At 40.1% G+C, this 17,250-nt stretch overlaps 1 pseudogene; it reads left to right on the forward strand.

Moving 5' to 3' along the window:
- Positions 1-4,676, forward strand: part of LOC138299229 (zinc finger protein 850-like) — a 166,681-nt pseudogene extending 162,005 nt beyond the window's left edge.
- The last annotated feature ends 12,574 nt before the right edge of the window (positions 4,677-17,250 follow it).

Consider the following 17,250-nt stretch of genomic DNA (forward strand, 5'->3'; position numbering starts at 1 on the left):
AAGTGTCCCTGCCCACTAAAGTAGATCATGTATCTGCTGTGGCTTTAGCCACATAGCAAAAAAGCTTGTACTGCGACACTCTACTGCATAGTCTATTGAAAATCAGTGTGGCATGTCCTAATCCGGGATCATTACCTCTATGAGCAAATTTATCTAACATGTGAGCACTAAACCCCAAAGAACCTTCAGTGCTTTTGAAACTCTGAAATCAAATGTGATAAACTGGAGTCACAAAATAAGTCTAATTCTACTTGAGAGAACTCTCCTAGACATAATTTGGAGAAAATGGCTCCATGAGAGACATCTTGATAAATGCAAGGGCTCCTAGGTGAAAATGTATAAGACAAGTTAGATAGGCTGCCTTTAATGGTAGGAAAAATGATCTCCAGCTAAAAGCTATCATTAGCTAAGTACAAATGTTTGGCAGAGTATGTGCAGTGCATTTTCAGAAGTTAACGCTGAATGTAACGTAACAAGTGTAGACTCTGGAATCAGATTCAGTCTTAAAATGGCCTGGATCTAGGAACAACCCCTACATGGAGATACTGACATCTCGAATAAAAGTAGTGAACGTGAGACCAGCTTTTGTTATGAATCCCACATCACTAAACACGAGAAAACTCACACTGGACAAAAACCTTATCAGTGCCCTGAATGCCAGAAAGGTTTCCATCACAAATCCTCTCTCATTCAACATGTGAGAATCCACATAGGGCACAAACCTTATCAGTGCTCTGTGTGCCAGCAAAGTTTCATTCGGAAATCTGGTCTTACTCAACATGAGAGAACTCACACTGGGCACAAACCTTATCAGTGCTCTGAATGCCAAAAATGTTTCAGTTGGAAATCTGGTCTCACTCAACATGAGAGAACCCACACTGGACACAAACCATATCAGTGCTCTGAATGCTGGAAACGCTTCAGTCAAAAAGTGACTCTTACTAAACATGAGAGAACTCACACTGGACAAAAACCGTATCAGTGCTCTGAATGCTGCAAAGGCTTCAGTCATCAATCTTTTCTCGCTCAACATGAGAGAACTCACACTGGACAAAAACCGTATCAGTGCTCTGAATGCCAAAAAGGTTTCTGTCACAGATCCGGTTTAACTCGACATGAGAGAACTCACACTGGACAAAAACCGTATCAGTGCTCTGAATGCCAGAAAAGTTTCTGTGACAGATCTGGTTTAACTGTACATGAGAGAACTCACACTGGGCACAAACCTTATCAGTGCTCTGAATGCCAAAAAAGCTTCAGTCATAAATCTGGTCTCATTCAACATGAGAGAACACACACTGGACAAAAACCATATCAGTGCTCTGAATGCCAAAAAAGCTTCAGTCAGATATCCGGTTTAACTCAGCATGAGAGAACTCACACTGGACAAAAACCATATCAGTGCTCTGTCTGCCAAAAATGTTTCCGTTGGAAATCTGGTCTCACTCAACATGAGAGAACCCACACTGGACACAAACCATATCAGTGCTCTGAATGCTGGAAAAGCTTCAGTCAAAAAGTGACTCTTACTAAACATGAGAGAACTCACACTGGACAAAAACCGTATCAGTGCTCTGAATGCTGCAAAGGCTTCAGTCATCAATCTTTTCTTGCTCAACATGAGAGAACTCACACTGGACAAAAACCGTATCCGTGCTCTGAATGCCAGAAAAGTTTCAGTCAGAAATCTAATCTCATTCAACATGAGAGAACACACACTGGACAAAAACCGTATCAGTGTTCTGAATGCTGGAAAAGCTTTAGTGAGAAACGAAGTTTAATTCAACATGAGAGAATCCATACTGGACACAAACCTTATCAGTGCTCTGAGTGCCAAAAAAGATTCAGTGTGAAATCTGTTCTCACTAGACATGAGAGAACCCATACTGGGCACAAACCATATCATTGCTCTGAATGCTGGAAGAGCTTCAGCCAGAAATCTGTTCTCATTCAACATGAGAGAACTCACACTGGACAAAAACCATATCAGTGCTCTGAATGCCAAAAAAGCTTCAGTCAGAAATCTGGTCTAACTCAACATGAGACAACTCATACTGGACGAAAACCGTATCAGTGCTCTGAATGCTGGAAAAGCTTCAGTCAGAAATATGGCCTTGCTCAACATGAGACAGCTCACACTGGAGAAAAACCGTATCAGTGCTCTGAATGCCAAAAAAGCTTCAGTCGTAAATCTGGTCTCATTCAACATGAGAGAACTCACACTGGACAAAAACTTTATCAGTGCTCTGCATGCTGGAAAAGCTTCAGTCAGAAAATAACTCTCATTAGACATGAGAGAACTCACACAGGGCAAAGACCTCATATTTCTCTGAATGCTGGAAAGGCTTCAGTTAGGAAAAAAATCTCACTAGACATGGGAAAACTCACACTGGACAAAAGCCTTATCAATGCAATGAATGCCAGAAAAGATTCAGTCTGAAAGCCAGTCTCATTCAACACAAAATGATCCACACTCGGTAAAAACCTTATCATTGTTGTAAATGCCAGGAAACGTCCATCAGAGATTCAGTTTGTTTCAACATGAGAGAGCCCTCAACCAGAAAGAAATATATCAATGCTCTCAATGTGAAAAAACTTTCAGTTGTAAATGCAACCTAGCTACAAGAAAGAGACAATGTAAAAAAGGTACAAAGGTGTCAAGCTATTGATTGTCTTAATAACTGTCTTGTGAGAAAAGGACACACCGAAAAATGCACATGCTTCAATTAGTCTAATTCCTTAGTAATTATTTGTGGCTTCACTCCATTCATTGTGTTTTGCTCCCAGTGTGCCAATGAACCATCGCTCTGATACGGAAAGTCCACTGGATCCTAACTTTGAGACCAGGCCCCTATGTTCTGCAATGCAAGTAACCTTAAACTGTTTCCAGCCTTAACGAGCCTCACCAGGAAGCTGCAGCAGCAGTCCCTTTGTCATATGGGACCAACGTCTGTTCATGTCTGTGCCAATTATGGCTCATCAATGGGAAAAATTAAAGATGATGGAAGGACTGATCGTTAATCTCTACAACATTCCACTACCTCATTCTCTACATTTTGTGCAACTATAGACAGGGCCAGCCATATGTAAACCATTCTTGGCACCCCCCCATAAGTAGTCCTAAACAATTTTGTTCCGACGGTACACAGCCTAGTATTACAAAGATTCACGTTATTGGTCTCTTTCCATTTCCTTATTGCTATAAATGGAAGAAGTGTCCCCTTTGCTGAGGAAAGTTTTATGACCTTTAGACTCACATCAGATACATCCAGTAGAGTCTCAAAAATAATCTGGCCTAGTCATAAACTACAAAAGGACGTCTAAAGTAGTACAAAATGCTATTCACAAACCTACTTATGGACATTCTGCTGCCTCTCCTATCATTTTCTGTGTGTAGGTCTCTGCTCTGACTGCAAAGTTTCTGTACAATTAAGTGTACATTTTAGTAGTAAATGTGAGAGGAACAGATGGGAGTGACTGGAAAATGGAAAATACTTGTGACGAAGGAAGGAATTCAGTTGGGACATGCTCTCACTTTCAAAAGTGTAAGCCTATTGCTACTCACAAACTGACCTTCTAAAGTAAAGTACCTGCAGGCAAAAAGGACCCAAAAAGAGTTGTTAATGTACTCCAGCTGAGATTTGGAGTAAATCCAGGAAACACATGGCCAATCACTGGTACTGCAACAACGTCCCAGAGAAAATAATCGAGGTAGGGACTTGGAATAAAATCCCATCAGAAATATTGCTAAATTACATTATTTAAACTAGTTAAAAATCAATATAGATGTCCAGTATAACTGAGTTTTCTTCAATACTGTACATCAAATTTAATGAGTAAAACCATATAAATGTTACTTTAGGTGGAAAGGTTTTCAATGTAAGCTTATAAAAAGTTTACATTTAGTATATTCAAAATAACTAAGTTTAAATTTAAAAATATGTTATTGAGGCTATAACATGTAAATATTTGTAGTAAAATATTTTCATTTACATTTTTGTACTTCTCCCTATGCTTTACTGTAGAGAGATTGTAGTATGCATGAGAGAATAGTAAGAGAATCCTTAGGAGTAGTGTAGAACTGGGTGAGGTCATAGAACTGTGGGATGCGATGTAAGAGGCTGGACAGTGAAGCTGGTAGTTGGATGCTGTTTGGATGGGACCTCTGTCATTGGAATAAACTTACATTGGATTACATCTTTGGCATCTTCCTTTCATCTTGGAGCAACCTACACGATATTACACTGGCGACTGAGGATGGGAGGAGAGTTATTTTAACCCAATGCCATTATTTCATTGCACACGGGGAACAGAGGTCTCAACAAGGAACTTTAAGGACACGAAGCACAAGAAAGGTGAGCGCTTTTTCCGTATTCAGGAAGTTTGACATTTTCTTCTCTAAGCGCGTTCATTTAAAAAAAAAAACAATTTCGCCGCTTTCAGCTGAGGCCGGCAGTTGAACGCGTGCCAGCTGTCTCGCGTGCATTTCCATGGAGACTGCATAGCTTCAGCCGCGCGCCAGCTACATTGTGTGTTTGGGACGTGCCGCGCGTCAGCTGTGCCGCGTGCGTTCCCATGGATATTTAACACGCGTGCCAGCTGCATCATCTGTATTCTGAATTTGCCGTGTGCAACAGATAGTATAAGACTTCAGCTGAGCTGTGCGCCAGCTGCATCGTCTGTGTTCTTATAGCTGTAAGCAGAGCAACAAATTTGAAATTCAAGCACCTCTACATTGATCTACAGTGATCTAAGGAGTAACTAGGGATCAAATAGCAGTACTTGGCAGAAAATGCCACAACCAAAGCAGATGGACAGCCTGTAAGGGATAATAATTCACGATTTGAACTGTGAATTTGTAAACACACAGGAATGAAGATTGGAAACCACATTTCTAAATTCTGAGTTTTGTTTTCAACAGTGTCGTGCCATTAAAAGACTTGCACTCTGGGAAGCTGTGATTTCATTCAAACGGAAGTTCTTCATGATGCAGAATGTCACTGCACCTTCTTTCTTTTTGGCCATGCCAGGAGAACCACCTATTAAATGGCAAAAGTGGAAGAAGGTTTTTGAGAGATATGCAAAGGTGTGTGGCGCATCTTTAAGCATTGAAAGGAAGACTGCGCTACTTTTACATTGTTTAGGTTCAGAGGGTCAGGAAGTGTTTGACAATCTTCCAGACATTTTTGATGAGAACCTAAATGAATATGAGACATGCATAGAAAAACTAGATAGACATTACATTCCGAAAATTAGCACCATACTCGAAAGATATCATTTTGGCAGGAGGAATCAAGGAGAGTGTGAAACTGTGGAAGGCTATGTTACAGCTCTTAGAAAATTGGCTTCATCTTGCAAGTTTGGACCTTTGTCAGAGGAGAGGATCAGAGATCAGTTTATGTTGGGCTGTAACATAGAAAGAGTTAGGGAGGAAATTTGGCAAAAGGATGATCCATCATTGGATGAAGTCTTAGTGTTAGCCAAGAAAATTGAACATTCACTCATGTGTGTTGAAACAATAAAGAAGGAAGAGAACAAGAGTGAGAATGTACAACTGGTCAAGGACAAACGAGAGATTCCAGTAAAGCAGAGTTATAGAAAGGAAAAGAGAGCTACTTTTCAAGGGAAGTGTTTTCGTTGTGGCAAGCAGGGTCACATGGCATATGATAAGAACTGCCCGGCAATTAAGGTGGTTTGCAACTTGTGTAAAAAGAAAGGGCATTTTGCTAGTGTGTGCAAGACTAAAAATAGTGTATATGGTGTTAATAATGATTCAGACACCAATGATGGGGATGAATTTGAGTGTGGCCAAATCGTTCTTCAGGTTGGAGGAGAGAGAAGGAAAGGACCTATTGATGAAGTTTTGGTGGATGGTGAAAGAACTAAGGTTCTTTTCGATTCTGGAGCAAAGATAACCATCATTTCGAGAGAAATCTTTTTGGGAAAACTCAAAGACAAAGTAAAGTTATTCAAACCAGATATAACGCCTCATGCATATGGTGGAGAGCCTATAAAGCTGCATGGGTATTTTTGGGGTATACTTCAATACAAACACAAATATACTAATGCGAAGATTTACGTGTCCAAGAAGGGTGACAGTGTTCTGAGTTGGTTCCATCAGAAAGATTTGGACGTGATACTTGATCCAAATAATGACCCCCCTGTGAAAATTAGAGATCAAGTGGGGGTGAATGAGATTGTAGAACCGGGAGGGGCTACTGCTCAACAAACCACAGGTGATGATGATTTTGTGGCAAAACTTAAGTTGAGAGTTCCGTTGATCTTTCAAAATAAACTGGGGTGTCTTCGACACTACGTACATCATATTCGCCTCAAAGAAGGAGCGAAACCTGTATGCAGCAAAGTTCGTGGTGTACCAGTAGCTTTGCGTGAAGAAATGAAATTGGAACTGGGGAGGCTTCAGAAGGAAGGGATCATCGAAGAAGTCGAGGGAACTGAATGGTTGGCACCAGTGGTTGCAGCCAGGAAAGCGAATGGGAGTCTTCGTTTATGTGTGGACTTGAGAGAATTAAACAAACATGTGATTGTAGATAGATATCCCTTACCAAACATTTCAAATATGTTGATGTTGCTGCAAGGAGCAAAAGTGTTTTCCACAATAGATCTGACGTCGGCATATCATCAGATTAGGTTAACTGAACAGTCTAAAGATCTCACTGCCATTGTCACTCCGTTTGGAACATTCAGGTACACCAGGTTACCGTTTGGGTTGATATCTGCAGCCTCGGTCTTTCAAAGGATGTTGGAAAAAGTTTTGAAGGATTAGGAGGGTGTTAGGATTTACCAAGACGATGTCTTGGTATTTGGGAAAAATAGTTCTGAGCATGAAAGGAGAGTATTTGAAGTCCTGGAGAGGCTGGGAGAGTGTGGTTTGACCGTTAAAATGGAGAAGTGTAAATTTCAAAGGGACTCCATTGAGTATTTGGGACATACGATCACTGGAGAAGGTATATCACCAAAGAAAGAGCTTGTAGATACCATTAGGAAGTTACAGTCACCACTTAATAAAGAGGAACTGATGAAATTCATTGGGATGGCTGAGTATTATGGGAAGTTTATCAAGAATTTTGCTGAAATGTGTGTGAATATGAGGAGGTTATTACGGAAAGGTGTAGAGTTTGTATGGAGTGAGGAGTGTGAAAGTGAATTTAAAGAAATTAAGGAGAAGTTGGTTAGGGCTCCCAAATTGAAGAATTTTAATCCTAATCTTTCATCAGTTTTGATCACTGATGCCAGTGCGAAAGGTCTTGGAGCTGTTCTGCAACAAGGTGATCATAAGTCTGAGCAAGTGGTTTTGTTTTTGTCGCGAGCTCTAAGGAATGCTGAGTTGAATTACTCGGTAATCGAGAAGGAAGCTTTAGCGGTACACTGGGCTGTGAAGAAGCTCAAGAACTTGCTGTGGGGCACCAAATTCGAGGTTAGAACAGATCATAAACCTCTTTGTGAGATCTATAAAAGGAAAGGAATTGATGCGATATCAAGTAGGATCACGAAGTGGGTGGTATCATTACAGGAATTTGATTTTGAGATTAGATACATTCCTGGAGCGCAAAACAGGGTGGCTGACACATTATCAAGGCTGGTACGGTTGACAGAAGATAACCAGTTGGGAGAAGGGAGTGAAGAGGATTTGGATGATGAAGTGGTATGTGAAATTGAAGGAGTTGGCTTTGATGACAGTGTTGTGACTAAAGAAAGATGGAGGAGAGAATGTGAGTTAGATTGCACAATGGTTGAAATACTTTCCTTGATAGAGAGAGGTTGGGAGAACAGGAATGAAGGGAGTTTGGAGACTCAGAAGTTTTGGCATGTGAGAGGGGAATTGTCAAGTAGAGATGGTCTGCTGTTTAGGGGTACAAGACTAATTCCTCCCATCACATTAAGACAGGAGCTTATTTCCTTTGCCCACTCGGGTCATCAAGGTGTTTCAAAAACCAAAGGGAGATTGCGTTTGACGTACTGGTGGCCAGGAATGGACAGTCAGGTAGAGAGAATCATTAGAGAGTGTATGCAGTGTGTAATGAGCGAGAAATCTATCAAACCCAGGGTTCAACCCATGGAGATTAGAGATCGTCCCACTCAGCCGTGGGAGGAAGTTGCGTTTGATATTTTAGGGCCTATTCGTGGAGAGGGTTGTGATGTATATCTCCTCGTGCTGGTGGATGTGTTCTCAAGGTGGCCGGAGATCAAATTTACTAGGGGCATTGAGACAAAGCATGTCGTTGGTTTTCTGAAAGAAGTGTTTGGCAGAGAGGGTATTCCCAAAGTTATCCTCACTGACAATGGTGTGCAGTTAGTGTCTAGAGAGATGGAACAATTTTTAGCGGACTGTTCCATACGGCACAAGAAGTGTGCGCTTTATCATCCCGAAACCAACAGCATGGTAGAGCGTTTCAATAGGGTATTGAAGGAGACTATAGCTTTGGCCAAGGGTAGTGGATTGAATTGGAGGAAAGAAGTGACGAAAAGGGTTGAGGCTTACAGGGTCTCGCCTCACTCCACTACAGGTAAAACACCATTTGAATTACTCAGAGCCAGACACCCTAATACCTTTTTGTCTCCCAGGTGGGTGAATGATATGGAGTCAAGGACAGGTGTGATATTATCAGATGGATATTGGAGAGAGAGGGAGCAAAAGAAAATAGAAGCTCAGAAAAAAATATTTTGATTCAAGGAAGTCAACACAAACAACTAAAGTTAAAGTAGGTGATTGGGTACTTATTCGTGGACCTTTGAACAAAGGGAGAGGCATGAATAAATCTAAGCCTGTAAGAGTGGTTAAAGTGTTCAACAATGCGATAAGAACAGAAGATTCTAGGATGTGGAATCTTAATCGGGTGGTGGTTCTCAAATGTAATAAGTTTAGAAAGACTCTTAATGATAGTTTGGTTAATTCTGTTTCACCAATATGTTAATTAGAACAAATGCATGTAGCAATGTTGTTTTCTTGATACTTATTCTTGAACAAATGTATATAGCAATTTTTGTTTAACTTTTAGTTCTTATTGTTTTTGTTTTGTTTGTTAGTTGATAAAAGGGGGAGGTGTGTAGTATGCATGAGAGAATAGTAAGAGAATCCTTAGGAGTAGTGTAGAACTGGGTGAGGTCATAGAACTGTGGGATGCGATGTAAGAGGCTGGACAGTGAAGCTGGCAGTTGGATGCTGTTTGGATGGGACCTCTGTCATTGGAATAAACTTACATTGGATTACATCTTTGGCATCTTCCTTTCATCTTGGAGCAACCTACACGATATTACAGAGATCTCCACCAAAAGGACATTTATAGGGGAAAATGTAAACAGTTAATTCAGTTTTTCAAAATATAAATTTTTGTTAAATATCAATGCAAATGTAATTTTATATATATATATTTGGATATATTTATATATTGTTTTACATGCAAACAAAATATAAACTGGTGCAGCATTTTATAATTAAATATTTAATTAATTTAACTATTTTAAATGATTTTTTAAAGATTTGTTTAAAGAATACCTAAAGTAAAATGTTTTGTATTTACTTACTATGTATATGAACTAACACTCACAAAAAGGTATGTATACAATTAATTGAAATGATTAAGAACAAATTAGTCACATTTATTTTTCGATCAAAGGCTATTAACATATTTTACCATAAAATATATATGTAAAAGTACATATTTTTTTATATTCTACTGAATTTGTAAGTATTTTTAAAAACGCTAAATAAATTACTATAATTTAAGATCAGTTCCAATAGAGCTTTATCTTAAGCCCCTGCATCCATTATTTTCTATGGCAGGATGTTGCAGTTTTAGTGGGTGGCCATGTAGGTTGCTGGGCTTCCTCCTGCTCCTTTTTGGCGGTAGTAACTTACACTTGTAAGTTTGGCTCCACCCCGTACTTTACACTCGTAAATGGTGAATAGCCAAAAGTAGATTACTCATGGGTATAAGCTGCCATTGCAAATAGTCTCCAGGGTATCTGAAGTGGATGCTGGTATTTGAACTGCTATTGGAGCAAATCGAAAGAGCCTGCTTTAACATCAGACCACTTGTCTAAGGCATTTGTTTGACTAAGGAGTGGCAACAAATAACATGAAGTATTATTTCTGTACATGCTACATCATTGGGTCTCATGAGGGACAGTGATTACAACTCTTTGATATTACAGTGCTATGATCATAAAATTTTTCAATGTCCTTAACCCTGTTATCAGTATTTACTGCCCTTTTCCTTCTTTGCCTTTATTTTGTCGTGTTTATTATCACATGGGTGCTAAAGTTACTTTGCTGTTTACTGGTTCTGAGGTACTCTTATTCTTTGTGTGCATTTTTATATGATGAACAGTTTTTACCCTCGCTGTACGGCTGCAATGTAAGCACTAAAAGCCCAAAACCTAAGACATCAGCACCTTGATCTGCCTTTATTGGTGTTTTACCTTTCCACTTGAACAACTGAGCTAAGGGTCGAATCGTTGATCGACCTTTGAACCTGTTGTGGTATATCTTAACAGTTACAAGTTTCATGTTCAAACCCTTAGGGTGAGCTTCACTACGCTGCTAGTTCTCATACCACGTGGCAGCTGTTTTAACTGCCTGAAGTTTCACATATTTTCATGGCCGTAGATTCAGGTTGGACTTGATGACCAAACTCTACTTTGTTGTCATTTTGCACTTCAAGCCACTTCTGTGCAGCTCGTCACCTTCTGAGAGTGATTCAGCCCAAATCCTTGCACCAAATGCCAGTGTTAATCATTACCGGAGACTAGTCTTACCAGTACCCCCCAGGCATGGCTAATTCGGACAACTACTGTTTTGTATGTGCCTTCAACATTGATTCAGTGGATCTGCTTTTTTCAATTCATTTGCCCTTTTTTGGTTTTGAGTTCATGACTAACAGACTAACAGTATCTTTTGTTTCCTTTAGGACAGTTGTTTTGCTAGTTAATAATCCTTAAATCACAGACCTCTACTTTATTTTGCTTCTGAGTAATTATTAAATATTCTTGTTTTTCTAAACTTTGAATCTTGAAGTTCATTGTCTCTTTTTACTACACTGTATTGAAATTTGTGAGTTCCACTGTCTTGTTTTACCTTCAAGCATGTCTTAGGCCTTACTGCTCAACCCACGTTACAAAAGCAAGCTGAGGGCACTTAAGTGGAAGACACAGTTACCTTTGCTGACCGTAGTATGGGAAAAGCAAAGCAGAAAGATTCCAGGAAGCAGACCACCTCGCTGAAAAGGTTACTGTCTTAGCTGGAATCTGCACCGACTGCAGATGCAAAAAGTAAAAGCCCAGATATTGACTCTAGCATTCTCTCCAAAATAGTTGAAAGAGCTAAAGCTGCTAGCCTGCAGACATTCAGGTTTCACCTACTAAGACTGTCCGCTCCTGTCAAACAATACTCACACTATTACCTGAATCACTTTGCCCTGTGCAGAATACAATCATTGTACATAAACAAGTTGTGTTGTGCTTTGTGATCAGGTTGTCACCCCTCTCCCCCTTTGTATGGAAAGAAGCTTCTCTGACCAGACACCCCAGGCTCCCATCTCTTTTAGTGCAGATGATAATGTGAGCACTGTAACGTAATACCAAACGAGGGCTATATTGAGAAATAATAGGCTCCCAAGTCACACAGTTGTAGTTATGTAGTTTAAATTAATTTGCACCAATTCTCCAGGTTACATTTTCTCAGTGTTTCACTTCCTATCCCTCTTTAATGTCCATCAGTTAAATATATGAGGTTTGACATAAGATATGTTGTTAGTGTTCCCAGACCATGTCAACATTCCTTTCTTCTTGAACAGAATGCATGTGTTTTGTCATCATGCTGGTCTAGAATGGGCATGAATGAAATTATCAGAGCTGCAAATTGTGACAGAAATGAGCTGAAATGCCCCATTTTAAAGAACAACACATCATGACGAATTAATAGGCCTTTTTCATTCTTAGAAACCATCTACCCCCTAATCACATGTTGACTGTCTGTCTTGGACCCTGTACAAAACTCTGATGCCTTTCAGCCTTAGTTATAGTATATTAATATAACATATATAAGGGGAGACATGTATTCTGGTTTTGTTCATTTGTGATTGAATGTTGTGACCAGATAAGTCAGACACCTGAAAGAGGTCTCTTAAAAGGTCTTCCTATTACTTGGTGTGTAGCTGCAACCAACTGGAGCTGTCGCTGGAAGAGCTTATGGTATTTACGAATAGGTACATTAGTGTGTTGATAGAGGACAGAGATAACACTGGGCTCCACATGACTTGGTTCGGATGTCAGCAGGATTATGGTTGAAGCCAGGGGCTGAAAACATTCTGTTAAACATAATGTACCATGGTGGTTGAACTGAATATCCATCATTCTGCAGATTGCCACACTCTGGCTTTCATTAGTCACCTAGCCCCTCTCCCTGTTTAAAAGCTCCTGTGTGTCATCTGTAACCAGGTACCACCATGCTCACATCTCCCTCATAGGTAAAGGAGCAATAGGCTTCTACCTTCCTCCATGTGTATACATGCTAGTGCCACCAGTCTTGTATGTAAATTAGCCTATGTGCCATCTTTAACCGGCTCACTTGTGCATATGTACATAAGCACCAGACTAATGTAACTCTTTGCTATGCAAAAGAGCTTGTGAATCCATCTGCAACTAGCATCACTAGTTTCATGTTTCTTGTTTATGTGAACATGCCTGTGTGTCATATGTAACCACGCGCCACTAGGGACACAAATCCTGCACATGTAAATGAACACCATACTAATGTGACTCCTCCCTATGTAAACAAGCATGTGCCATCAGTAATCAGGCACCACCAGATTCACATCCACATATGTAAATAGGCACCAGACTAAAGTGACCCCTCCCTGTATAAATATGTGCCATTAGTAACCAGATTAGCATCTCCCATATCAGGAATGTGCACCAGGCTCTTTTCTACATAAACCTGTGTGCCAACTGTGAACAGACAACAACACTTCCACTTGTCCCCTCCGTCTGTAAATGAACTTCTGTGCTGTTTAACCAGGCACCACTAGGTTGACATCTCCCACACTTGTAATAGAGCACCAAGCTCTTATTACTTCTTGCTGGGGTTAACAAACATGCATGCTGTCTCTAGCAATGAACACCAGCCTCATGCCAACCCTCCTTTTGTAACCAAGCTGGGGTGCATTGCCCTTTATAATCGGCAACAGCCAAACCTATTTCTACTCTCTATGTATACAATCTGGTGCCACTCTGTAACAAGGAACAGCTGAGCTCTTATCTCTCCTTATTATGTAAATTGTCCTTTCAATACTCCATAAGGGATCAAATATCCTCTGCCATACATTATAAGGATATTGTAACTCACTAAGGAGTCCTGTGACCACTTAGAAGAACAAAGATGAAGACGGAGCTACTTGTTAAGGTCACTGGAATTCAAAGGTGATTTGAAATATCATTTTAATGCACATCAGAGGGGTTTTTCTAACATATAGCTCATCAACTAGACATATCAATAGGCCCTTTATTGTGGGTGGGAAATTCGTAGTTGAGTGATGACGGCAAAGTTAAAATTTCCAAGGACTGTCACGCTCTTGGCCACCACCCCCACAACATGCAACGTTTGGATTTCAAAACCCCTAGTGCAAGAACTCAGTTCAGTGCACCAATACGAATTAGAAATCCAGTTGGACTGAGACCAATACACCACCCACTGAGCAGTACATTGCAGGAAGTGTTTTCTAGTCCTTATCAGACCCACTAGATTAGTGCAATAACACAGTGTAACTACGAAGCCTCTTTCGTAACTGAATAAGACACTCAGAATTGCACTACAAATCAGGGGATATGCTTCAAAATGTTTATATCTAAAACCCAAGTTTAGTCCATAAAAAAGAAAAGTAACCACACAGAATCCGGAACTAAATGCAGTAGTGCCTAATATGGTCAGGGAAGACAATATGAACATTTCTAATATGGTTTGCAAGTTCTGTCATCCCACCACCGTAACTCTGTTTCTAAGCTCTATGCTAAAAAGTAGCAGAAGTAGTAAATAGAAAGCCTGTAAATCAAGTTTCTTAAGATGGATCACATAGCATACCTTCTCTTGGTGTTTTGCTATTTTCTATCAGAGCTTTGCCCAGGTATGATAAACAGGGAAGGCTGAAGGCCTCTTCTCTGCACCACTCCTGGAGCCTGTCTCCGACTGTTTGTCACTGCAAAACAGAGGTGACTTCTGTCATGATAGTTCCATTGGGAAATCCATCCAGTAGTGCGGGGTGTCTGGTGTGTCTAGTCTGAGCCTCATCCCGGATAGGAGTAAGTGGCACAACAAGAGTATTGCCACCTTATGAGGGGCACAAGTCATGTCTTTTCTGACCCTCACCGCATACAGGATTAAATGACACACCAAAGGTATTGCCACTTTAAAGGGGAGTACAAATTGTATGTAGTCTGAGCCTCACATTGATATTTATAACACATAATAAACTCACCACAACTCTTGTTGACTTAAAACAACTTAAGCACAGTTCAGATAAATACAACACCTTGTGCATCATCAAAGATGTGATGTAAAGTACAAGTGCAAACAGACAACGTACATCACTAATAAAACCAATCAATTAGATAGAGCGGTCATTAGATCTTACAAAAAGTACCAGCTAAGAAATGGGTACCTAGGTGCAAATACTTAAGACTACTTCTGCTAGTTACCTACTCGGAGCAAGTATACATTTTAAGAAACCTGACAACCGTCTTATAGTTAACTGAAATAAAACATGAGCACAAGCCTGTGGCCAGAAATAACCTATTATTTTAAACAAAAAAGATGAATTGACTAAATAATTAGAGTTTTGCTGACAGCTCAATGGAAATTAACCCTCAGATATGGGCCAATAGACAGCAGATACTTAAGCGAGCATTTTATATAGTGCAGGTGCAAGTAAAAATGTGCAATAATAACTCTCAGTGCTCTGTCTAGTCAGTAGGGGGCTCCAGGTCGTCCATTGTGCCCGAGTCAAGCCAAGCTCTGTTTTACAGGGGCAGCTCTATCAAATGGCGAGCACACCCTTCACAGCCAAACAGATAATAGCAAAACTGTCACTAGCAGCTGGTTTATGGTTTGAACCCACTCCATTCTCCACTGTCTATAGCAGGTCTTCTAAGCAGCATTTATATACAAAGCAACTGCCTGGTAAATCTCCATACGATCAGTTCTATAACATAATAAAAATGCTGCACTGCAGCATCTCAGATTAAATTTTAGAAATAGGGGACATAGGCAATAGTTTTCAATTTTCTGCAAAATATCACATAGCAGCATAAAATGCATAATTGTTTGCGGATCCCCTAGTGTAGAGGGACACATGTCAGATCCACCTCCAGGGTCTTTATCCCATGATTTAGTAAAGGTCCACACCGGAAAAGTTCCTCATCTAAACATGAGATATAATGCCCTTTTCTCAGGAGGGAGCAGCAAGTCCAGGAATAGCTCCCAGTGTGGTTCAGATTTTACTTCCAGGTAATTTAGTCAGGAGGATGCCATTCTTGGCTTCTTGCTTGTGCCGCATGCATGCCCAATATTTGTTTTATGCAGTGCTAGACTTGCCTTATTTATCAGTTATGGATTATTCCATTGCTCTTCCCAACCAATGGATGTTGGAATGTTCTTAACGTGCTTGAACCAGAATAAACTATTGTAATTCTTGCATCGTTTCAGTTCATGCTGGACCATGCTATATGATGCAAGAGCTGGGTTCGACCACACTCGTGCCCAGTCTCTCTGGGGGAAAAATGTGATGAGATCCTCCAGTGCGATCAACCCCAGCTCAGCTCTTAATGCCATCACTGGAGTACCAGGACTCAGGTTTAGTATGTGTCACAAGAATATGATTTATGTTTTTTGAGGAGCCTGATCATTCATGAAACCTTAAAGTTCAGCACCATAAGAGCAGGCCACCCGTGCTTTTGTCTCAAATGCAGTTGATGCTTTTTTATGATTCTCTTTCTGCTTGAGTTACTAACATGTAGAATTGCTCCAAATGTTTGCATCAATGTTGTTTTTGACTTTGCCAGATGAGGTTTCCAATTTAAATGATCATCCATTCGTGTACCTAGGTAGTCATACAGTTTAACTCGCTCAGTTGGTTTACCGTCAATCCTGAATGCTCAAAGTAACTTTGAATTTGGATTAATTGTCATACAGTATACTTGTTTTTTTCCATATTGATTATTAACTCCTGTACATTACCTTACAGAAGAACTCAAAGTCATACAAAAGTCAATGCAATAATTTCTCAGTACGCAGTAATTTTACTGCATAATTTGCAAACAATAGGACCACAATACGCTCCTTCTCCAATATCGGAACATCAAGACCAAGATTCCTGAAAGACTGGCGAATCCTATTAATTTAAATGTTAAATAAAGCAGGTACAAGAACACAACCATGCCTAACATCAATGTTTATTTTAAACTTCTGTGCTCATTCTCCTTTTACACCAAATCTTACTCTGGAATCATTGCCACAGTGCAGATCCTTTAGGATACTCAAATCGTTACTTGAGAAGCCTCCTTTCTCCAGAATACTCCAAAGGGCTTAGCGGTCAACACAATAGAATGCTGTTTTTATATCTATGAAGACCAAGAACAATGGGGAGTTTTGCAGGGCCACATGCTTCATACAAATCATGTAAAACCTCAGAGCCTGGCCTATTGTACTTAGACCTTTTCAGAATCTGTCAAGAATGTTAGATATGATATTATTCTCCTACATCCAGGTCTCGAGTCGTGACAGTAATAGTTTCACAGAGATTGTCCTGATGCCGTCTGATAATTGGAGGGTTCATCTTTCACCCCTTTCTTTTGAATCAGCACAATTATGGAAGACTTCCATGATTCTGGAACCAGAACATGAGTCATTACGGTGTTAAATAACGCTGTTAAAGGTCTGATACTGAGTGTTTTTCAACACATGAACTGGAATTTTGTTGGGTCCCAGTGCTTTATGCGATTTCTGATTCTAGATAGCTTCAGCAATCTGGTTAAGGAGATGCCCTGTAAACTGTGACTGTAAAATACAAGTTCTACTAGGTACTTGCCATTTATGCTTTTCCAATGGCACCGTTCTCGTGCCATTTGAATCATTAGGCTTTTGGTACAACGGGAAGTGCTCAAGCCACCTATCTGGGCTTATGTTAACTTCAAGATTCTGTGCAGGCCCTTCACATCCCTAGCCTATAATTTCCCAAT

The sequence above is a fragment of the Pleurodeles waltl genome, chromosome 6, assembly GCF_031143425.1.
Source record: "Pleurodeles waltl isolate 20211129_DDA chromosome 6, aPleWal1.hap1.20221129, whole genome shotgun sequence".
Classification (NCBI taxonomy): Eukaryota; Metazoa; Chordata; class Amphibia; order Caudata; family Salamandridae; genus Pleurodeles; species Pleurodeles waltl.